This window comes from Mastomys coucha, unplaced genomic scaffold (assembly GCF_008632895.1).
Source record: "Mastomys coucha isolate ucsf_1 unplaced genomic scaffold, UCSF_Mcou_1 pScaffold22, whole genome shotgun sequence".
NCBI lineage: Eukaryota > Metazoa > Chordata > Mammalia > Rodentia > Muridae > Mastomys > Mastomys coucha.
The window spans coordinates 202896474-202922494 of NW_022196905.1; positions in this window are offsets into that span (position 1 = coordinate 202896474).

The window sequence follows — 26021 nt, forward strand, 5'->3', positions numbered from 1 at the left end:
GTCTTATTTAGGCTTGGTATTTTTTTCTCTTATTGTATTGTTTATTTTATTTTGATTTACTTTTTTTCGCTTGAGAGAAAGAATATGAAGTTGGATGCATAGGGAAATATGAAAGACCTGGAAGGACTTGGAGATGAAAGAATATAATCAAAATACATGATGGGAAAAATCATTTCATAAAGAAATAAATCTAAAAAATTCTCTATGAATACCAAAGGAAGTATCCAATTTCTTTCTAAATACTGTGTTATTTAATTTATATTTATTTTTTTCTCAAGGCTGACCTGTAAAGAAAGAGTATAAATGTGGTTCTATTTTTTATATTTTTAAGTGGTTATTTTGTTTATTTATATTTTAAATGTTGCCCTACTTCCTGGTTGTCCCTCTGGAAACCCCCCATCCCATCCTCTTACCTTTGCCTCTATGATGGTGTTCCTCTATCAACCCACCCACTCCTGACTTAGTGCCCTAGAATCACCCTACTCTGGGGTATCAAGCCTCTACAGGATCAAAAATGTTTCCTCCCATTGATGCCAGTTAAAGCAATCCTCTGCTACATATGGAGCTGGAGCCATAGGTCCCTCCATGTTTACTTTTTGACTGGTCGTTTAGTTTCTGGGAGCTCTGGGTTGGTCTAGTTAGTTGATATTGTTGCTCTTCCTATGTGGTTGCAATCCTCTTCACCTCCTTCAGTCCTTCCTCTAACTCTTCCATTTGGGTCACAATGCTCAGTCTGATAGTTGGTTGTGAACATCTGCATCTGTATTTGTCAGGCACTGGCAGAGCCTCTCAGGGACAGCAATACCAGGCTTCTATCAATAAATACTTCTTGGCATGAGCAACAATGCCTGGGTTTGGTGTCTGAAGATGCAATAGATCCCCAGGTGGAGTGGTCTCAGAATGACCTTTTCTTCAGTCTCTGCTCCACTCTTTGTCCATGAATTTCCTTTAGGCAAGAACAATTCTGGGTTAAAATTTTTGAGATGAGTGTGTGGTCCCATCCCTCAACTGAAGACCATACATATCCACTAGATATGGTCTCTAAAAGTTCTATCTCCCCTTTGTTAGGCATTTCAGCTAATGTCATCCCAGTTAGGTTCTGGGAACCTCTTGCTTCCCTGGGATCTGGGATTTCTAGTACCCACCCCTAGTTCCCCACCCCCCAAGCTACATACTTTTATTCAATTTTCTGACCCTCACATCCATATCTTCTCACACCTTATCCTGCCACCCTTTTTCTTTCCCCCTTCTCTCCCTCCCAAGTCCCTTTTTCTTTTTACCTCCTGTGATTTTTTTGTTCTCCCTTCTAAATAGAAATGAAGCATCCACACTCTGATCTTCTTTTTTCTTGAGATTTATATAGTTTGTGAGTTGTATCATGGGTATTCTGAGCATTGGGCTAATATCCACTTATCAGTGAGTACACACCATGTATGTTCTTTTCTGACTTGGTTACCTCACTAAAGATAATATTTTCTAGTTCCATTCATTTGCTTGAGAATTTATTATCTCCTTGTACAAGGCTCCAGTCCAAGTGGATCAAGGACCTCCACATAAACCAAATACACTGAATTGAGTAGAAGAGAAAGTAGCAAAGAGCCTCAAACACATCAGCACAGGGGAAGTTTTCCTGAATAGAATTCCAATGACTCAGGCTCTAAGATAAACTCTTGACAAATGGGATCTCATAAAATTGAACACTTCTATAAGGCAAAGGAGACTGTCAATAGGACAAAATAGCAACCTACAGATAGTCTAAAGATCTTTACCAATCCTATATCAGATAGGGTGCCCATGTCCAATATATACAAAGAACACAAGAAGTGAGACTCCAGGGAACCAAATAACCATATTTAAAAAAATGGAGAACAGAGCTAAACAGAATTCTCAACTGAGGAATACTGAATGGCTGAGAAGCACCAAAAGAAATTCTCAATATCTTTAGTCATCAGGGAAATGCAAATCAAAAGTACCCTGAAATTTCACCTCACATCAGTCAGAATGGCTATGATCAAAAACCCAAGTGACAGCAGATACTGGCAAGGATATGGAGAAACAGGAAACACTCTTTCATTGCTAGTAGGACTTTAAGCTCATACAACCACTCTGGAAATCAGTCAGGCAGCTCCCTAGAAAATTGGAAATATTTCTACCAGAATATTTATGCCACTCCTGAGCATATAATCAAAAGATGCTCCAACATATAATAAGGACACATGCTCCACTATGTTCAAAACAGCCACATTTATAATAACCAGAACCTGGAAACAACCCAGATGTCCTGCACTGGAGAAATCGGTAGACAAATTGTGGTATATTTACACAATGGAATACTACTCAGCAACTAGAAATAATGACTTGATGAAAAAGTTTCACTCTCAATATCCATCCTTAAAAAGAAAGCTGTACCAACTTAGACAATATTCTATAGCCTTGTGTTTGTGTATGTGTCTGTGTAAGATTTTGTTAGTTTGTCTTTTTAGAAAATATAGAGCTCTAAATGTGTTGTTTATGATTTATAGTTTACTTTCATTCTACCAATGATATTTTTCATATTTTTATTTTAAATACTATATATAGAAATGCACAAACAATTAAAGAATAATTTTAGAAATCTCTTATATATATCCACTGAACATCATCATGCACTTTGCAAAAATAAATAATGGGGGGCACTTATAGCATATAAATATATATTATCTTGAAAGAAAGAAATCCTTCTTATTCTTAACTAATTACTGAAAGTAAATCAGCATTAACTATTAGATTGGGTTTTATGCTAATTTTAATGATGAATGATCAAGAAAAACTTGTGAATATGAGGATGGGTCTGATATTTCAAGACCTTAAAGACTGTGGTTTCTCTTCTTCCCATAGCTTCTCTGATCAAAACTAAGGCATATTTTTAACAGAAGATAGCTTTTTCATCTTCTTCTACCTATTAAAACATAAGTTTAGGTATAAATATATATTATTATATTATTATATACACAACTATATGTAACAATAAAAACAGTAAAATATTTTTCAAAAAATAGAGGATATCAAACACACCATTAGAAGAGATATTATTAGCTGATGCCAGTTCCATAGATGTTTTGGTTCCTTTATATTTTCTACATGAACATAGATAGAAGAAAATATTTAAATTACATAAATATACAGAAAATAAGATAGATTCATAAATAGATAGATGGTAGACAGAATGGAGATAGATAGATAGATAGATAGATAGATAGATAGATAGATAGATAGATAGACAGATAGATATGTGGATAATTTCCCCACTCTATGTTTACCAGGCCACTTTTAAGAAAGGAGTATATGTGTCTCTTTGACATTCTGATTTAAATTTATTGAGATATGCACTTGGGACACATATATATATATGTGTGTGTGTGTGTGTGTGTGTGTGTGTGTGTGTGTGTGTGTATTATAAGCAACTTCTATACTATTTTTCTATAATGTTAGTATTAGTTTACATTCCCAGCAAAAATTGGTTAAGGTCTTTTTTTCTTTATATCACCCTCAGTGTCTATCTTTTGTTTTAGTGTCTGAATAGACATTCTAGCCAATGATACATGATACATCCTTGTAGCTTTGTATTGCACTTCTTGGATAATGAGTGATGTCTTACATCTTTTCTTTACCTATTAGCTATCTGTATGATTTCTTTTAATAGATGTCAAGTTGAGTTTTCTGTTCATTATATATTTTAAATTCTTTAGATTGAAACAATATAGTGTACTACAACATAAAAGAAGTCAATGAAATTAAGAAAAAATCAATTCTTGATGCCATCTATCAAATGTTTTGTCATTGAGACTGTGGTGTGGAGCTTGTGTTTATTTTAAGTGGCAGGTTGTAAGCACAGAATCGTTTATTGTTCTGCCTATATATCACCTTGCATACACATGTACCAGTCAGATATAAGTAAATTAGTTCCTGTGACAGAAAACTCTGCCTCTTGCTTATCATGAACCCCTGAACCATTCTGAATACTTTTATTTCAATGACTTTTTCTGTCCTTCTCATCCTACTGCTTTATTGAGTGACAGTGATGTATGGCTCACATAGTAGAATCTTTGATCTGATGATGTGTGTCTGAGTTCCCCCCTCTCCTAACAGAGTCATTCCATCTCTTTCTCTAATCCCAGCTTATTGTTCATCTTTGGTGTCATCTGTCAGTACAAAGTACAGTGTACAAATAGGAACGTGATGTGGAAGGAAATTTGTTGATTCTATGACGTGAAGTCTATTAAAACCCTGTCAAGTCCAAGTTTGAATGTCCCTGTATAGCTCTGCCACAGGAAAAGCAGGACTTATATGACAGTGCTTTTTCTTATCATATATGCAGATCCTATCTTTTAGATATTAAATGTGCATTTCCAGATGACAATTAGCAGGGTTAATTCCAGGAAACATGAAAGAAGGCCTCGTGACTACAAAAATGTGGCTTACATAGAAGGGGTAGGGGAGTAAAATAGAACAAATTAAAAAGTGGAGACTGGGAGATAAGCAAAACTAACAAGTGCATTTCATCATGCTACCTGTGTCATTTGAGATCTACTCTGAGAAAGAGGGCTAGTTCTGGGTACAGAACGTTTGCTATACCTCTTCCCTGGGCAGGTCCATTTGTATTCATGAAATGAACAATTTCTCAACTTCCCAGGCAACTACTCAATAAGTAGTTGTTCTTTCTGGACATAGCCTTCTCTCTTTCACAATGTACTTTCTCTCAAGATGTTGACAGAAATGTTCTTTCTACTGACACTGGAGAAAGAAATAATTCTCTCTGACTCTTGTCTTCCTAGAGGCCCTTTCCATTCTTAAGCTTGAGACTTTCTTCCATCTCTAAAACCCATTTCTCCTGAAACAAAGAAAAACAAAATGACTGTCTGGTTTTAAGAATCCACGTGCTTAGACTTAACCCAGAGGGATCTTCTCATTTCAAGGTCATTAACTTTCATCTCACACCATTTGCCAGGTACTTGCAGAGATTCTGGGAATTTGGACAGAAACATCTTCTCTAAGGAAGATCATTACTCTGTCTGTCATCATTTGATCTGGGTCAATGAATACTCCTGAATAAGGGGAAAAGAGGAACCTGATACCGAAAAGAGTAATAGTATGTTCAGGCATGTCCAGTTTTGAAGCAGACATACACTGAAAAATTACAAAGAATTTATTTAACACATACTACCTAGAAGTCTTATGCTAGAATGTAAGCTCCTAACCACTATAACAAAGATAAATTTTCATTTTTAGTTTTGCTAAGCAAAAGGGGAAAATTAAGTTAGAATATAGTGTTCAAGAATATGTCAAATATCTAAAACAGAAAAACCAAATTAATGCCTTACTAAGTAATATGTAAAGAAAGATCCTTAGTCAGTCTCTTAGAAGCATATATGATACATGTGGCTGAGATATAGAAGAGTCCTAACTACCTTTCCAATTTAAAAACATCTATTTATTTATATAGCTTACAGCTAAAGTAGATATTTTAATGTTTAAAATTCAAATTCTTTAAAATCATTGATCAATAAACATCTAATACTTTTCTGCATAAGAATAAGAATAAGAATAAGAATAAGAATAAGAATAAGAATAAGAATAAGAATAAGAATAAGAATAAGAATTGCAAACCCAGACTATAAGGGTAGGCATGAGTAAGAACAATTGTTAAAAGAAGTAGGAATTTAGATCAATCATATTTCATGTATTTAGTATGTATAGTATATAAAGCATTGTGTTCTCTGTCAAGGACCAACTATAACTACCCAAACAAATACATAATTAAGAGCTACTGAAACTTAAAATTATATCAAAGTCTTTAGTTGAAACTGAAGAGAGAGACATAAAGCCAGTCTATTTTACTTCCATAGAGTACTAGGATAAAGATTTTCATATATATATATATAATGTGTGTATATATTCATACATATTCATATGTATATATATGTATACATATATATGTTTGAATGATTATACATCACCATGTATCATATATAACTGGGTATGTAATATATGATATACAGTAAAATATACATGTATAGTGAGATAGGTAGATATCACTAATTTTTCATGAAAATTCTCCTAATTACTATGTTATTTTTTCTTGTGGTAAAATGATAACAAAAATTGAACATTAACTTGGAAACCAGATACTGTGTAAGCATTGGTCACTGATGGCACTTTCAATCTCACCTTTTTTGGTTGATTTCATTTTTGAAGACCCTATTAGTGAACTTCAACTGCCATAGCATTACCACAATGATAAAGAAGAACAAGATAAATATTACAACATAGAAACAAAACAATAGAGACTTCGGATGAATGAAGTGTTGCCATTTTTTTGATATTCTGTATGCTATACACTTCCCTTCAAAAGGCAGCTCACTTTATTTTCCTAATGTGAACTTCTAATTATAGATTTTATACCATACTTCCAATCATTTAACATCCATTTCTTCCTATTTAAGGAACACATATGTTCTTTAAATGTATTTAATTATGTTTATAAAAGTCCTTAATATTTTATTTTTCTTAATTCCATTAAGAGATTATAAAATTTAAAGACAGAGATGTGGAAGCTTTACATAATTAATAATTTATACAGTTAATACAGTTAAAAGTCAAAGAGAATCAAACTCATTGAAAACTAGATAAATTAAACTTTTTTTTTTCATTTTTCTGGATTTAATTCAATGCTGAGATTTAAGAACAATAAAAGAAAGAAAGAAGTCAAAAACAAAACAGCAAAAGAGGCCAGCCTCTGTACTAGCAAGCTTATTTAGTTTAGACTATATATAAAATGCTGTCATGTGTAGACAAGCAGATAATGGCTATTCTTCACCCAAGAATGAAAAGGAAAAATTGTAAGGCTCCCTGAGAAGCCAACATTTTGATGTTTCAATGTAAGAGATGCTAGTAATATGTCTGGATTTTAAAGACTGTTCCAAAACTTGAGGTATTACCATAACTATAATATTTTGAGAGTTTGGATGACAAAAGATGACAAGATTTATGATACCCAATATCAAAAAGACCTTTGTACTAACCCAAGATCTCTTGAAATTACCTGATAAATTCCTCTTCTTTGGGGTCATTGCAATTACTTCTTCACTTAAAAGAAAATCTTCATCCCTTCACTGCACAGTAAATTACAGCCCATCCTACTTTGATGGATTGCATCCAATAGCAAATCCTTTAGACTTCTTTTTAAACCCTTTATATTTCAATCAAAATTAGTTAAAAGTATCATTTAATAGACATGCTATACAAAGCACTTGTCACATGATATTAAATCACCCCAAGAGAATCAGAATTGTAATCTATAACCAAACCTGTGCCATTTCAGAGACTATATGAAAGATTTTACATATATGAAGAATGTGCTTGTGTTTGAATAAAATTTTTTATACATGCATACAAAAACACTGAAATATATTATATAATATAAAATTATTTTTTAATTAACAAAACAACAAAATTAGGTTTTTATAGTGATTTTTATTGTATTATGATTGCATTAAACTCCTTGAAATTGAACCCTCATTGTATGATTGATATCTAGATCTGGTGTTAACCATTTTCATTATCTCAATTTTTACCAACATCAAGGCTTTGTATTATTGTCTATGTAGATGGGGTATTTTAGAAATATGTTTGCAGAGACTCATAGCTTAGCATACATAGTAATAAAAGCCCACAAAAAGAAAACAGGAATAATAAAGCCATTCAACTTAAAAAACTGAAAAAATTTTTTTGATTAATAGGGTTTCCTATACTTATAGTTGATACACCAGAGTAACAGTTATTTCAGTGGTTTTAGACACATTCATACCTCAGATTATTTTTTCACAAAATTTTCAGAAAGCCTGAAAAGGCATTTGTATTGAAAGCCTCACTTACACATTTCACAGCAAAGGGAACAGAATTGCACATAGAACTCCCATTAATGTCAGAGAGAATCACTGATAAACTCCCAAGCAATACTTGGAAACCATCTTCATTGTTGCCTTGGGGCTCTTCCTAATGCTGTGCACAAATAAGATTTAGCTCTTAAAGAGACAATTGCTTTATAGTGCTGAGCCTGTATCTTCACTGACACTAAGCAGAGTCGACAACACTAGAATGCATCATTTGTTGCCCGTGTCTGAAAAGCATCATTACTCTCTTTCTGCACCATGTCCTAGTTTTAAACAAGCAAAACAAATCTTTCTAGAAATAAACCTGTGATATAATTAAAGGAGGATGTTTGCGTATGTTTTTATTTCTTTTCACCCAAATATAAGCAACTGCTTAGATATTCTATTTATAAACATGTTTTTGAAACTTCTATTTAGGTTTATAGAAACTAAATATAGAGAACATATTATTTACTAGGTTTAAATTTCACAAGCAATATGCATTATCATTGAATTTAATCCAAATATTAATTACAAAAGTAAAAATGCTAAAAGGGTGACTTTCTGGAATACTGATCTTAGATGTAATATATTAATCAGTCAGACTTGGGGTTGGAGTGAAGACTCAGTGGTTAAGAGCATGTATTCCTTTACAGACGACCAGGGATTGGCTCCTAGATTGTGCAATTAATTGTTTAAAATAACATATTTCTCCAGCACCAGGGTATCTGATGTCTTCTAGTCTCTGTAAACTCTACACACATGTGGTACACATAAGACCAGGCAGACAAACACAAATACACACCTACATGTGTGCATGTGCATGTGTGTATAAATCATTAATGGAAAACTTTGCAGATTATTCAAAAGAAAATTTTGTACTCCAGACTTGAGGATATAAACTGGCATTTGCCAAATATTTAAGGGTTAAAGAAGCATTCAGAAGTGGACATTCAAGAAAGCACTAAGTATCCTAACTATGTATTACAGTTAGAACTCGTTTCCTTAGCAATATTGTTGTGGGCTTACTATTTCTTATTGGGAGATAAGGATGTGGAAAATAAAGCAGACTTGCCTTCTCAAGCTATTGAAACAGAATATAAACAGATATAGAAGGGTGTTCATTAACAAAAATCAATGAAATCTTTGGAGTTTCAGGATGGTTTTGACATTTTTAATTGCTAAACACTTTTTTAACTTGCTAATATTTTAGTGATTATGTTACTATTTTAGTAGATTGACATATTTCTCCATTCTCCTACTCTAAAGAAAAAGTGCTAGCATGGTCTATTCATACTGTTTGAATAGAGAAACAGCTGAAGAGTCAATGGCAATGATGAATTACAATAGGGATAATTAAAATGTGCCACATGTTTTCAACTCGGCTGACTTGTGCTGAAGCAATATCAAAAATGTCTTCTCTGACGCAAGCACTCCAAGTGCCATATGATAGTTAGAAAATTTGGCAAAAATTTTTTTAGCCTAAATGGAATTTTATTTTAAAGTATTAGGAATCATTTGTACAAAACATGGCCCAGCACTATGCTGAATGTTTTTAGACAAAATTCGGAATCCCGTGAATACAGAATTTCTGTGGGGGACACATCATGGCATTTTGCCACTGAAATTCATTTTGCTTCTATTTTTGTAATTTTCATAACTTTTGAGATTATAACAGAACTGTAAGTTTCTTACTTCCCCTTTCTCCCTTCAAACACTCTCACATGCCATTCAATACAATCATTCAGATACATGGTATCTTCTTCACTAATTGTTATTACATGCACATATATGTTGAATATTAATGTATATGTATATATATGTACATATATAATACACACAGAAATACATGAACAGACGTGTGTGTGTGTGCGTGTGTGTGTGTGCATGTGTGTGTTTAATCTGTTTAATCAATATAATGTTATTTCTGTCTCTGCTCTTAGTCTTGACTGTTTGGCCATAGTCAACTAATATCTCTGCTCCTTCATGGGGAAGAAAGGTATTCTTGGGTACAGCTCTCTGATTTCTACATTTTTTAAGTTTCTTATAAGACTTTTAGTAGGGTTTGTGTTTTGTGGACTTTTTCATGTACTGTTTGACTTTTCCATTGGTATCATCCATGTTCAGCTCACATTTTAACAGCCACGCTGGTGAGAGTTGATGAGTATATCTTCTGAGATTACTAGTACTATTTCAACTATAACTGATATAGGAGAATACATGATATCTATTTTATTTCCCCTTCTGAGAAGAGATTCAAGCACCCTCCCTTGGGTCTTTGTTATTTGGCTTCTTTTGGTTTGTGGATTTTAACATGGTTATCCTGTACTTTATGGCTAATATCCCCTTATAAATGAGTTCATAACATGCATTTCTTTTAAAGTTTGGGTCATATCATTCAGGATGATATTCTCTAGTTCTATCCATTTCCCTGAAACATTCTTGATGTCTTCTTTTTAATAGCTGAGAGGTATTCCATTGAATAAATGAACCACCTTTTCTTTATCCTTTCTTCATTTGATTAACATTTAAATCTATGTAATGTCCAAGTTAATTTGGTGCTTGTTCATTGCTATTTGTGGATTGAACTGTATCTGTAGTTGACACTGACTGTCATGACCCCTACATGTTAAATCCTAGATCTAGAAGAAAAACTATGTTTATGTTCTAAAACTTTGTTTGGTTATATAAAGTTGGCTTCTTAAATCTCTGGTATAGTCTGCCTCCAAGATTCATTAAAGTAAATTCCATGATTTTTTAATGAAAAGCTATGAGGGGAATATTATTCTACACTCTATGGTTATAGGAATTGTACCAATCAAGTGATCATGTTGGAGCTTCCGTAACAGATTTCATTTCATTTCAACTCATGGAAATGAGAAAGGATTGTCACTGTTGTAGGAAGCCCTGATTTGAGGAGAAATATTTTCTATTTAATATAACCTAATGAATAATCCACCCTTCCATAGTTGGCTTCATCTCTGAATCTTAAGTACTTTCCATTTTCCCAGTCTGTTCTATCTGGGAGAGTTTTCGGAAATCCAAAATGAACACAAAATCACCAATAGATAAAATGCAGCATGCCACCATCTGGCTTTGGCACATGCCTTTAATCCTAGCATTTGGGAGGCCAAGGCAGGCATATTTCTGAGTTTGAGGCCAGCCTGGTCTAAAGAGTGAGTTCCAGGACTATAGAGAGAAACCCTGTCTCAAAAAAACAAAGAAAAAATGCAGAGTACCAAAAATGATGGACTCCAATAAGCAGAGGGTAGAATGCTAACTGATTCTGTAACCTAGACTGATCTGAATTGAAAATACCCAGTGAGGAAGAGGACAGCTTCAATAATTCAGTCATGAAACTTGTTATATCCACATACGATGATTGACATACTCTAAAATCCTCCTCACTAAAAGAGCCTTCAAATGAGTGATTAAACTATATATGCCTATATGAATAAAACATGTCAGAACAAAGTAGGTGGAATCTTTCTACTAGCTCCAGAGTAATTTATGTGGAGTCATCATTGAGTCTGTTACATAGAACACATAAATCTGTCAGTGAAAGTTAGTTTTGGAGACATAAGTGTCTTACAAGAAAGGTCTATATAGACAGTATGTTGGTCTCAAATCAAGTCCTTAAATTTCAGAACCAGTGTATGCCTTCAGTCAGCTTGTGATATGGATATAAACTCCCAAGTTGCTCCAGGATTATGCAGTAAATAAATAACACATGAGGCAGAAAGATCCTCAGACATTCAGCAAGAACAAATATAAAATTGATTTGGACAGATACATCCCAAAAGTAGGTCATTCGAGATCCAAAAAGAGGATGTTGTTGAATAAGAAAATAGCCACAAACAACCTCCCATGAATATGTATAAAATAAAAATATGACTTTCATAAAACACTATAATTAATCTAAGAAAATTTAATAAGCAAACTTATAAGAATGAAACTGTAAATGTGTAAAGCATATTTAGAATAATAAACAATAGTGAAAAGGCCAGATTTCAAAATAATCTATTGATATTAAATAGATATTGAGATGATAAAACCACTAGGAGGTTTAAACCACAGATTGTGAATAGCTACGGCTGAGAATTAGAGTACAGGACAACTACAGTTTGTCCAGAATGCAAAACATAATTTGACTAAGATTAAATATTAGAAAAAGATGAAGAAACAGAGAAGGTTAAGGGTCTAGTGTGTGTCCAGTAGAATTTATAGATGTAATAAAAATGAGTAAATTAAGTTTATCCAAGAATTATGGGAATACTTTTGGACCTTGTGAATGACTTGATATTTATGACTTGTTATTTGAATCTTAATCATCTAAAAATAATAAATATTCAATATCATAGAATATCTACATACTGCTAGTCTAAAGTGATTGACTTATGACTACCTAAAATTAAAATATATTGGAAGAATTTGGAGTCTCTTCTCATTGTAGACACAGGAGGACTATCATCTATCTCTTCATGGACTATTATGCATATTACTTATGTATAAGCTATTTTATATACAAAAACATATATGTTCTCTCTATGTGTGATTTATGTATTATCATAGATATACTATATTATATATGCATATTAAATATATATATACATATATGTTCTATATAATATGCTATTATTCTAAGGAACATTCAAACTGTTGTCTACACTTCATGTGTATATCAGTTCTCATTCAGTCCCTTAAGATCTCTAGGCTATAAAATACCAGGCTCATCAAAACCTTGACTTTTCAGAGTCAGTTCACAACACATTCAGGACTGAAGTTAGTGTAATCTTTGGACACAACTGGCAGATCACCCTCCTTGTCCTATTTTTCCTCACTGTTTTCTATGTCACAGCACTATCATGGCAGTCTCCTCTGCCTGCACACCTACCAAAATTCAACGTTCCCATTTGTCACATTAGGGAACTATAAACACTCTTCAAAGTTACAGACTAGAAGCTCTAGTGCTGTTGACACTTTACAAATTTTCTTCCTTTCCTTCATATATGTCCTCAAAACTGAGCCTTCTTCCCAAGTCTAATAACCACATTTTTTACAGTCTTTGGCAAGAATGCATACTTTGTCTTCAAATTGATATGGCTTTGGATAAGTTCGAGTTTATAACTGATGTTTTTTCTTTTTTCTTTTTTTGGTTTTGATTTTTTTCTGTATCCTGCATCATTAAACTTCAGAAATACTCTATAAGCTCTTTCTACAGGCAGTCATGTGTGTTCCTTTATCTAATTGTTGTTATTTCTGAAATATTTTCTTTAGTCCAGATGTCTTGGCTGAGCTCTTGGCCCACATACTAAACTTTCTTTGAGATACAAACTGTAGCAACTAAATAATTGAGAACTGAAATATTTTTGTTCCAAATATTCTGTTTATACCCCAGAGAAGGACGGTGATCTTTCCTGTTTCACAGTATAAAACCTTTGACACAATCCTTTATTATTCCTCTACTCTCATCATAAACATGTTCATCCAAGCTACCATTTCTACATCTCTGCCTATATCAGATACGCCAGCCTCCTTCTACCAACAACTGTATCTGCAAAAGACATAAGCATAAGCATAATCATTCCGCAAATCATTTTGCCTCAGCTGCCTTCTAATTACTTTCATCTCTCCAAAATCACCCATTATGGATCCTTGCCCCAAAGAGATCCTTTAAAAATGCACATCACAGCATGCATTTCCCAAGTTTAATATTGCCTGCTTGTTTTCTCATTGTCATTAGAACAATGTACAAATATCATTAAATGGTTTACATGGCTTCTCAGGAGAAAATACCAGCTGATTTCTCCAGGCTTAGCTTCAAGTACTCTTCCCACACATTTAGTATGTTCCAATATACTTAATTATATTCTTAGTTATAAAAATGCTTCTACTATTTATAAAGTAATGGAAGCCACTACTTTCTATTGCTATTTATCCTTTGCCTAGAAAGAAAATTGTATACTATCTTACTCTTTATTTGATAATTGGATTTTTAGTAAGAAACAAACCCCCCAGACCTCAGTGAGAGAAGATGCACCTAACACTCAAAAGACACGAGACCTCAAGGAGTGGGGAGGCCTGAAGTGGTAGAGTGGGGTGGGGTTGGATAGAGTAAGGGTTTGGAAACATACTCTTGAGACAGGGGAGGAGGTATGGGATGAGGGCAGTCGAAGAGGGAGATAACAACTGGACTGTTAAAAAAAAAAGATTAAAGATAATTAAGAAAAAAAAAGAAAAGAAAAAAAACAAGAAACCTGTCCATATATTTACTTAACAGACTCTGATTATAAATGAATAACAACCCTCAACAATTTTATGTTTATTTTCAGAACCCAAACTGTCATAATAAATCCTCATTTTTTAGTAAGTTATTAGTTTATAAGAGAAAGCTGGGGTTTATATAGGTGTGGATTAGGTTTAAAACACAAGAAGCAAATGCAATATAATAATAGTGACTTACTTATGACAGAAAGAGAGAGAGAGAGAAAGAGGGAGAGAGGGAGAGAGAGACAGAGAGAGAGAGACAGACAGACAGACAGAGAGAGAGAGAGAGAGAGAGAGAGAGAGAGAGAAAGATTCTGTTCCTATAGAACCCATGATTTCAGGATGATAGGAGTATAAGCACAGTGTAGATGTCAGGTAGGTCCTGCTTTTCCATGCAACCATAAATTATTTACTTATATCTGACCCTTAGAGGTAATATGTGCGCTTTCTCCTACATCATATATCAACTCAAACATACATTTTATAAGAAAAATTTAAGTTTTCTTTTAGATCATCTTTTCTTCATTCTTCATCATGAGACTTACTAAGTTTGTAGAAAGTAGACTGGCATATATCCAGTAAACATAAATTGTGTTCTATTTCTCTAGTGATTCTTCAATATATCAGTAGAATTTATTCTTTTTATGTCTTTCAGATGTTTTTTATAAAGGTACACTATTCATGAAAATTTTTGATAAGTATTTGAATATGATAGAAAATTCTGCACAAACACCACACTTTTTCTCTAGACATCCCCATCCACTGACTAACAGGAGGAACAAAGTTTCAATGTGAGAAGTTATGAACACTTGGCAGGGCTTCAAGTAGATAACAGAAAAACATACAGAAGTATTGAGAGCAACTTGTTAGTGAGACAAAAACCACTCTTCGACTAGCAAGCAAGAGTATTTTATGACAAGAGTAGATAAGTGAATGCCTTTAAAATGCAAAGTCAGGAATAATGGTGCTGATCTGTCCTTATTACCGAGTAGGAAGAACTGTCTCTTTCAAGAGAAAATGCAACTTTAGTTAACACCTGATGTTCATTTGATGCCCCAATGACAATGAATATTATTTGGCACACTAACAAATATTTTAGATTTGCAAGCAAATTTGTGTTGTATGCATCCATGTGGTTTAGAGCTAAGGTTAGGATGGATACCTTTATATTTTTATGGGTCATAGTATCATAAGAAATGTATAGAGAGGGACTCAGGTGGCACCAGCAGGGAGGCACAGACTTTAGAAAAAGTAGGACAGACAGCCCAGAATCCATTCTACCTCCCTCTACCCCTAGGAGGGACTACAGATCCACAGCCCTCTCTGCCACTTCCCCCACAAGTGGAGAGCCTGTCTCCAGGGTTTGTTCTGGGCCACAACTCAGGAGGGACAACTGACCTACATCCCACTGCACACAGGTCTTACCCGAGGAGGGCTGATCTCCCAGAAGTGCTGACACAGGCTTACAGACCCACAGGAGGAACAAGCAACAGTCAGAGACAGCAAGAACATCTACCACCAGAGATCAATACATGGTGAAAGACAAACACAAGAATCTTACCAACAGAAACCAAGACTACTTGGCTTCATCAGAACCTACTACTCCCACCACAGCAAGTCCTGGATATCCCAAAAACACTGGAAAAGCAAGATTTGGATCTAAAATCATATCTCATGATGGTGATAGAGGAATTGAAGAACAGCATGAATAACTCCCTTAAAGAAATACAGGAGAACACAGGTAAACAGGTTCAAGCCCTCAAAAAGGAAGCACATTTTAAGGAAAAATCCCTTAAAGAATTACAGGAAAGCACAACCAAACAGGTGAAGGAATTGAACAAAACCATTCAGGACCTAAAAATGGAAGTAGAAACAGTTAAGAAATCACAAAGAGAGACAACTCTGGAGATAGAAATCCGAGGAAATTAGTCAGGAACCATAGATGCAAGCATCACCAACAGAATACAAGAGACAGAAGAGAGAATCTCAGGTGCAGAAGATACCATAGAAGACACTGACACAACAGTCAAAGAAAACACAAAATGCAAAAAGTTCCTAACCCAAAACATCCAGGAAATCCAGGACACAATGAGAAGACCAAACCTAAGGATAATGGGTATAGAAGAGAGTGAAGACCTCCAACTTAAAGGGCCAGTAAATATCTTCAACAAAAGTATAGAAGAAAACTTTCCAAACCTAAAAAATGAGATGCCCATGAACATATAAGAAACCTATAGAACTCCAAATAAACTGGACCAGAAAAGAAATTTCTCCCACCACATAATAGTCAAAACATCAAATGCACAAAACAAAGACAGAATATTAAAAGCAGTGAGGGAAAAAGATCGAGTAACATATAAAGGTAAACCTATCAGAATTACACCAGACTTCTCTCCAGAGACTATGAAAGCCAGAAGATTCAGGATAATGTCATACAGACCCTAAGAGAACACAAATGTTAGCCCAGGCTACTATACTCAGCAAAACTCTCAATTACCGTAGATGGGGAAACTAAAGTATTCCATGACAAAACCAAATTTACACAATATCTTTCCACAAATCCAGTCCTTCAAAGGATAATAAATGGAAAACTACAACACAAGGAGGGAAACTACATCCTAGAAAAAGCAAAGTAATCTTCCAGCAAAACTAAAAGAAGATAGCCACATGAACAAAATTCCAACTCTAACAACAAAAATAACAGGAAGCAACAATTACCTTTCTTTAATATTTGTTAATATCAATGGACTCAATTCCCCAATAAAAAGACATAGACTATCAGACTGGGTACTTAAACAGCACCCAACATTTTGTTACATACAGAAAACACACCTCAGTGACTAAGACAGACATTACCTCAGAATAAAAGGCTGGAAAACAATTTTCCAAGCCAATGGTCCCAAGAAAAAAGCTGGAGTGGCCATTCTAATATTGAATAAAAACAACTTTCACCCTGAAGTGATCAAAAAAGATAAAGAGGGCCACTTCTTACTCATCAAAGGTATGATTTACTAAGATGAACGATCAATTCTGAACCTCTGTGCTACAAATGCAAGGGCATCTACATTCATAAAAGAAACCTTACTAAAGCTCAAAGCACACATTGCACCACACACAATAATCGTGGGAGATTTCAACACCCCACTCTCTGCAATGGACAGATCACAGAAACAGAAACTAAACAAAGACAAAATGAGACCAACAGAAGTTATGAAATAGATGGATTTAACAGATATCTATAAGACTTTTTATCCTAAAACAAATGGCTATACCTTTTTCTCAGCACCTCATAGTACCTTCTCCAAAATTGACCATATAATTGGTCACAGATCAGGCTTCAACAGATACAAGAAGATTGAAATAATCCCTTGCATCATTATATATATATATATATATATACATATATATATATATATATATATATACACTTTTCTCAACTCAGTACTCAGTTTTCTGAGTAAAGTGTGATTTCTATTGTTTGTGGGAGATCCTACATGTCTTCTCTCATGAGTTCCCAGATGTCTTTTCCCTTTAAGATACAAAATTTTGTTACATCAAATTCTAGAGTTTTGAATTTTATTTTTATATTTTAAACCAGAAAATTAATTGAACTTCACTGTTTTCTTGTGATAAATGGCTTTATGTTGGGAACCATGAGAGCCCTGAGATAAACATCCTGCCCCAGCTAATTGAGAACCCTGAGATTAACATCCTGCCTGACAATCACAAGGATCCGGCTTGGTCCTGGGAAAAGAACATTCACGGAAATCCACCCCCTCTCCACCTGTCATCCACCCCCTCCCCACCTGTCACCACGGAGCTCAACCCCAGAAGATTTTGTAACCTTCCATCTCCCTCCTTCCTCTCCCCCTCCCCTCCAAGATTTTTGCTTTAAATATGCTCAGCTCCACTAAGTAAACGGCTCTTGACAAGCAATGCTTCCTTGAGTCCTGTCATCTCTCTCGCCCATTCTTTATTCACAGGTTGTGACCCTCCTCGTTCCCCTGAATAACTTGACCTGCAGGCCAGGTCAGCTTTACAGACTGATATTTACAACAATTTTCTTTAGCCAAAACATTGATTCCAATAGTACCTCCATAGTATAGGCTGTGGTATGGTTCTTCTCTGATCAGTTCTTTCTCGTTTCTACCATTCCAAGCTATATGTCATTAATTAATATTGGTAAATATTTAAGAGCTTGAGTTTTTTGTAAATTCACATTTATAAGAGTGCCTATTACACTTAAAATAGGATGATATTAATTCTTTACTCTTGTATGATATATAAAACATTACATTTTCTACCTTCACGGTGTCTATTCAACTTCTTGTCCAGCTTTGTTGATATCTACTGCAAACTAAGTGAGAAGAAAATGAACCAGATCCAAAATAGTTTTTTTTTTCTTTTTCAGGAAGTGTCCATTTTGTGAATGAATATAATATATGAATGGGCTATTGTAATTATATTGTGAAATAAAATGCATCTTTATTCTTAACATTTTTCTTCAACCAGCGACTTGACACTCTTTTGGCAAAAGAATTTAGTTAAAGAAAATAGGAGAGGATGAATAAGAAGCAGAAACAGAAATTTCATTCTAGACCCTGAGGCTGATCAACTAAAAACAACTGTCTTATGTAAAAGTGTTAGTCACCAGCTGTAATTGTCATCCCAGAAGTTTACTTTTGAATAAACTAATGCTTTCTATTTCTTTCTGAACTTGGGCTGTCTGGTTCAACTCAGCTGTTCTGGCTCAAACTCTTTTCCAAACTGATTGATACAATCTGGTTGCTCTCAGTTTCTTAATGACTTGATCTACTTTGCCTCACACTAACTCTGGTAATTTGTTCCTGTCTTCTGGTTCCTTCTTATTCTCTGACTTCAACTTCCTCATCTGACCTGAACTGACCTGCATGAATTCATGAAGGAACTAGACTCCACTATACTGTACTCACTGCACTTACTCAAAAATGACTGACTCTCTTTCTCTGCACTGCTCTTAAATATTTTCTTTTTCCTATGCTGTTCACATGAGAGTTGGGTGTATCCTACTACTCATTCTGTCAAATTTTTCTGTGACTCATCCCATTATCTGACCATCAATTACATGTTACTTTCAAACATGCCTGGTTCCTTCTACAAACTAATTTTACCTTAAAGGTGTGTACTAAGGTCATGTCTGTATTCAAGAGGGTTTAAGATGTGTGGCATGTCTATATTCATTCTGGTTCACATAAATTTAGGATGTAATCCCTTCCCAGAGCAGTCATGTTGCTGGATCAAAATTCCTCTGCAGTCTTAGCTACAACTGATAGAAATAAGTGACTTTAGCTTCCATTTAACTGAAAGTCTGGTACATGCCCTCAACATCTGAGTATATTTCTTTCTATAATATCTGAAATTCAAGCACAAAGACATTAACTGAAAATTTTGCAAATGAATTACAATCACTGCGTTCTCAAGATAGAACTGAGAGAACGACCACACAGGCATATGCGAGGTTGAGGATCAGTAAAATAGAGTTTTGTTTAATTGTCTTAGACAAACATGATCTGAAATCTGGATACTGCAATCAATCATGAGGATCTCATATTAGAGGGGCAGAGAATCTGGTAATTTTTCAATCTACCAAGGATGCATGTCTCAGCATTCTCAATTAGGTTTTATGATCCTACATGATTTTTGCAGAATCTGTCAACTTTGGGAGCCAGAAAAAATTCTCTCTAACATTAGTGATGGAACTCAGAAACAGCAGAATATGTGGACCTGCCAGTAGTGTAAATGTCAGACAAAATTCAAAGATGTTTTAACTGGGTTACCACCAATATTTCTTCTGCTACTAAGTACTGTATATTTTTGCCTAAATTATGGTTTATTATGGTGAACTGGTGTATCAAACCAAGTTTATCTTTTTATAAACCATTACATTTCAACATACCTTCATTTACTTGATAAGATTAATCTTTGTTTTATTTTTGTAACTTAAAGCAAGAACATGTTTGCTAGCAAAAGTGCTGTAATTACTCGATATTCAGCTGATTCCTTCTCATTTCAGTCTTTGACTTACTAATGGCTTTTTCAGACACACAGTGATATGGAGTTGAAGTTAGCACTACATAAATCTCTCTTATCAGCTCTCTAGAGAACCTATTTAACACTTTAAAATTTTTATTAAAAGAAAACATGAGTCATTTAGTCTTTAGTACATAGGAAATTTGAAATCATCATGCTTAAATTGAACAGTCATGTGACATAACCTAAATCACTGTAAATGTTTGTCATTAAGGTCATATATTTAGTCATCCAAATTAAATCAATCAATTTTTCCCCAAGGATCTACTTCCTACAATAATCTTTAAATCTATTATTTTGCCTTATTTTTCTTCCTCTTTGGCTCTCTGTAGTCTCCTCACAGATGAACTTAAGAGCTTCCTGTTCACTTTTTGTAGTTTTTCATCTGCCCTGGCTCTCTCATAGCAGGTATCATTAAGAAAATGTTAATAGGATCAAATTGCAAGTATAAAAAAGATAACTGAAGTTTTATTTCTTTTCCTCAGAATCACTCAAAATTTGCTTCCCTATTGAATCCTTACTGCACCCATTTGATTGTCAATTTCTCTCAAATGTTGTCATACTATAAAGTTACCTATAATGCTGAAGGAAATTTAGCATATTGAGTGAAGAAACAACAAATGGCAACTTATTTCAAATGAGGCAAAAAAATTACTACAACACCACAAAAAAACCACTCACAAATACTACAGGATCAAAATAATCTCATAGCTGAAATGAAATTCGTAAAAAGGGGAAATATTAGTAGTGTTAGGGATTGGTGCTTGCCCATAGGATGGGTCTCAAGTTGGGCCCTGTCTTAGTTAGGGTTTTAAGGCTGTGAATAGATACTGTGACCAAAGAAACTCTTTATATTTATTTGTATTCTATTTTATTGGATATTTTATTTATTTACAGTTCAAATGTCTTGCCCTTTTCCATTCTCCTGAGACTCCTATCCCATCTGCCCTCCCCCTGCATCTATGAGGGTCCTCACCCACCCACCCATTCTCACTTTCCAGCCCTTGTCATTTCTTCTATACTGGGGCATGGAGATTTCCCAAGACCAAGGCCCTCTCCTCCCACTGATGTCCAACAAGGCCATCCTCTGCTACATATGGATCTGGAGTCATGGGTTATAAGGACAGCATTTAATTGGGGCTGGCTTACAAGTTCAGAAGCTCAGTCCATTATCATCAAGGAAGGAACATGGCAACATCTAGGCAGACATGATGCAGGAGGAGCTGAGAGTTCTTCATCTTCATCTGAAGGTTGCTAGCAGAATACTGGTTTCCAGGCATCATGACTATAGGTCTTAATGCCCACACCCACGGTGACACACCTACTCCAACAAGGCCACACCTACTTCAACAGGGCCATACCTTCTAAATAGTGCCACTCCTTGGTTCACGCAAATACAAACCATCACAGGCCAGTTATTGGTTGACCATTCACTCTGTCACTCTTCTCCCTTCTCAGTGCCTGAATAGACAGGATAAATTTGGGGCTGAAAGTTTTGTGGGTAGGTTGGTATTTCGAGCACTCCACTGGGATTCTTGTCTTTCTACAGGAAGTGGTCTCTTCAGGTTCCATATACCCAATGTATTGAGTCACAGCTAAAAAGGAGCATTGTCCTTTGAGAGGCTCTGCCCAGCAGTTGACTCATACAGATACCCACGCACGCACGTACACACGCACACATGCACGTAAGCAGGTGCACGCTTAGCCAAACTGTGGATGGAGTTTGGGGAAGAACAGGAGGAAGGATTGCAGGACCTGAAGGGGATTGGAACTCTACAGGAAGGCCAACAGTCAACTTACCTGGACCATTGAGGCTCTCAGCGTCTGAACCACCAACTAAAGAACAGGCTGTACAGCTTAGTCTTCATGTGAGTCATGAACAGAATGTGGGATACACTCTTGTAGCTGAGCTACATTTGACGGTCTTATTGGAAGAGGAAGCACCTAGCCTTGAAGAGACTTGAAGTGCTGAGGTGGGGGGGAATACCGAAGGGGGCTGCCATATGCTCAGAGGAGAAGGAGAAGGAGGAAGGAGTACCACTGTTAACATTCTCACAGACAGCATGATTTTATATGGTGAAGTATAATAATGATGGGTAAATAGTGCTACAGTTCAGTGCAGTGGTTTTCAAAATATTTAGCCTAAGGTAATGGATAGTAACTTTTTAAAAATAAGATGTCTGTTTTATATAACATCATTATGAATGAAAAATTAAGCCGAAATAGTTACATTTTGGCAATAAAAATGGCAACTCCATTATCTCAGAAAATAAATGAGTAATCTTAATGAATATAGTTATATATTTAAAAAAATAACATTTAGATTTAACTTTGTACTTCACTAAGCCATTATCTGTTAAGTTTGGCTTCATAAAATAGAACAGATCCTTCAATATGCCTCAAATTTCAATCTGTTGTGCTATAATAGACTTGTGCTACATGAAGTGGCTTCCAGAAAACTTCGTTATATATATTTCAAAATTATAAATATCACTCTTGTGCAATTAGGTAGACAATTTTGCCTTCACAAATCATTTAAAGGTGTGCCTAAATATTTATTCAATCTTTACGGCCAGGTTTGATTATTTGAGAGTAGTTATTAAAAACTTAGAATTTAGAATTAGACATGCTAAATGTCCCTTATATCACCATTTGCTAATTGTCTGTACTGAGCAAAGTTAACCTAAGTAAATCTAAAACTTCTCAAACACAAAATGAGAATGAGTTAGTAATCACTTAAAATTGTTTTGAGTTCAAATGAACTCACAGCCTACTACTAAAATTCATTTTAATAATAATACAAAGGCTTTCTCAAAAATGGTTAATCTGTGTTAAGAATTCACTCTCATTTATATTTTCAACCACAAACTTTTTACACTTATAGATTAAGTAAAAATTGTATTTTTATTTTCAAAATTAAGTAGGATTTTAGATTGACATATGCTTTAATTATCCATTGGTAAATGTCTTAGTCACTGTTCTTTCATTGCAAAGGGACATCATGACCAAAACAACTTATAAAAGGAATCACTTAATTAGGGCCTTGCTTAAAGTTTCAGAGGGTAAATTCATGTTCATCATGGTGGGAAGTGTGAGAGCAGCAAACAGGCAAGGCCATTGAGCAGTAGCTGAGAAAAAGGAAAGAGAGAGAATAGATGGAGGAAGATACACTGGGGAAAAGGGAGAGAAGGGGAATGCTGGGCAAGTGAGATTGAAGCGTCCTAACATAAACCTTCCTTCTTGTTAAACTTCATACAGTCTACAAATAGTAGTGTGGGTATTCTGTACTTTTTGGCTAATATCCACGTGACAATGAGAAAATACCATGCATGTTCTTTTGGTTCTGAGTTACCTCAGTCAGGATGATATTTTCTAGTTTTATCCATTCCCTGGCCAAGTCCATGTCCTCATTTTTAAAGCTGAATAATATTCCATTGTGTACATGGACCACATTTCTCTACCCATTCCTCTGTTGAGGGACATCTGGGTTGTTTCCAGGTTCTGTCTATTACAAATAAGGCTGCTATGAACATAGCAGAGCATATTACAGCATCTTTTTGGTATAGGTCCAGGAGTAGTATAGCTAGGTCTTACCTTTTAATCCTTCCTTAACAATCCCAAAATGGGGCCAAACATTTAATTGGATAAGCCTATAAGAGCCATTTTTCCAAACCACCATAGTAGAAATAATTTTAAAAACATGTAAGACATGAGAAAACTAATTGAAAAAGGTAGGACTAGATTATTTCTAAGGCATACAATAAAATGCATAAATTAAAAGTTCAAGCATTAAGCAGTTTATTTGTTAACATAATTAAACAAAACTCACAAGAGACACCTTACTACATATGCTAGGAATTCTTAATGATTGTTGTATAAAATGCTAATTAGGGAGAGTGAGTTTGCTTAAATACTGATTTTACATATACAACTCTTAATCATTTTAATTAAACCATTATAGTTTTTTTGAGTATATAAATTAATATGTGGATATTTAGTTTTTGTACTTTTAGGATTATCTTTATAAGCATAAAATATTAGTTTTTATTCTATATATATATGTATATATACATATATGTATATATACATGTTTTTCTTGCTATCCTTTAACTTAAATATCACTTTCCCACTTGAATCCTACTTGTAGTGATCAGGATGTTACAAGCTATAGGAAATAAATGTATGCGTGAATATATACTGAAAAATTTATATTTTCATTCAGCTCTTCCATGTTGATAAAAGATATCAGTCAGAACACAGTAGCCAGGAAAAGATCATTGGTAGACATGATCAATATGCATGAAGAAAAGGAAAATAAGCCTTCATTTAAAATTAGAAGTAGATGTATTATCTTAGGAGGAAAGCACAAGCAAATTACAATATTTTGTGTCATGCTTGGTTGGCTACATAGCAATAACCTGTGTCAAATTGTATGTAGAAACAATGTATAGAAAAGACATGACATAAAAATTAATAAAATGATAGTACAGAAATAGACTGTATTTTGGATGAATATATAATTTCTTACATCTTGATCAGATATTATGTAAATATTAGCTCCTTTTGATGTCATTTACTTGTGAATTTTTCTGTTCATGTTTTGTTCATATGGCATATCTATTAAAATGTGAAGCATTGCAATCAACTATTACTATTGAATTAATGTTAATCTTTGTCTTGAACCCTTCCTGTACGCTTTGTATAGAAGTGGGTGTACCAAATTTGGTGCATATGTATTTAGGATTGTAATGTCCCTTTGCTTCATTTTCCTTGATCCTGTTCCTCTTTACTCCATCTGAAAAATTTTAATGTAAAGTCTAATTTGTCAGATATTAACATAGAGATGCATAGTTGATTCCTTGTTCCATCTTCTGGAGTAGTTGGTTTTCTATATTTCATTGTAAGGTTGCATATATCCTTGGATACGGGATGAGTTTCTTGTAAGTAGCAAAATATAGATTTTGTTTCCTAATCTATTCAACTAACTTAATACTTCACTAACTAGCGATTTCTCATGTCAAGATTTTCAGTACCCTGTGGTTATGAGGCTTCAGCTTAAAAAGCATCCATGAAGGTAGGCAGAGCAAAAGTAGGGTTACTTCCCTCAGGATGAATTTTTCTTACTCCATCTAATTACCTGTGGCTTTCAAATTTTTATATATTTTTAAGCAGTTGGATAATATTCTATTGTGTAACATTTTCTATATCCATTCATCTGTTGATGGACAACTAGGTTGTTAGCAATTTCTTGCTACTATGAAGAGAATGTCAATGGAGGTTTATCAATAAGCATCTTTGAATTAGAATATAAAGTTGTGTGTCATGGATCTTGAGATAAATTGACTGCATCTACCTGAAGAGCAACAATAACTTTCTTAGTATCTATATATGTTTGCATTTCTAGCAGTAATAGATTAGAATTAATTTTATTCCACATTCTTACCAGCATAAGCGAATATTTATTTTGATAATGGCTATGTAGACTGGAATATCACAGTTGGTTTGATAAGCATTTCCCTGATGATGAATGATGTTGAAGATTTTTTTAAGAGTTTCTCAGCCATTTGAATTTTCTCTTATAATAACTGTTTACTTTTGTACCCCATATTTGAATCACTTATTTGGCTTTGTGATACACTATTTTTTAGGGTTTTTTTGTTTGTTTGTTGTGGGTTTTTTCCATACAGGATTTCTCTGTATAGCCCTGCTGTCCTGGAACTCACTCTGTACACCAGGATGGCCTTGAACTCAGAAATCCACCTGCCTCTGCCTCCC